We start from the raw sequence: 709 nt of genomic DNA on the forward strand, positions 1-709 counted from the left end.
GGAAGAAATGACAGTACTGTACACATTAGCTAAAGAGCAACTTTGAAAATTGAGCTCCTAGGGACCACAGAGACTGCAGATAGTCTACTGGTGACCACTCCGCTCAACAGCCTTGCTCATGTCACGAAACATCACACCTGAGTCTTATTTCCGAGATGATCCCTCTTGCCCAAGAGCGCGTTGCCTTATCTGGTTCATCTGCCCTGCTTGGGGACAGATCTTCCATCTTCATCTTTCAATTCTCTGAGGAAAAAAATGGAGAATTCCTCAGGATGTCTTCAAGGTAATCTGAAGTGCTCCCAATACATGCTGTGAGAAATTGAACAGTTTTTTATTTTTTAATTTTTTCTCCTGTCCTATCTGGAGGACAACCGTGAGGTAAGAGACAATTCAGCGGAATTTCTATAAGTGAGATTCCAAACTAATCGGTGACCCTTTCCTTGATATATTCACTTCCCCTGTTTTCTTATAATTTATAACTAGATTTCATTATTTTCAGCTCTCATTCTGTCTTCTAAATCCCAGGGACTCCTTCCCCACCTAAGTATAAATTACTCCCTTCAAAAAGCAATCTGGCCAAGTGTAGTGGCTCATGCCTGTAATCCCAGCACTTTGGGAGGCCAAGGCGGGTGAATCACCTGAGGTCAGGAGTTCGAGACCAGCCTGGCCAACATGGTGAAACCCCGTCTCTACTAAAAATACAAAAAAT

The sequence above is a fragment of the Colobus angolensis genome, unplaced genomic scaffold (assembly GCF_000951035.1).
Source record: "Colobus angolensis palliatus isolate OR3802 unplaced genomic scaffold, Cang.pa_1.0 Scaffold39, whole genome shotgun sequence".
NCBI lineage: Eukaryota > Metazoa > Chordata > Mammalia > Primates > Cercopithecidae > Colobus > Colobus angolensis.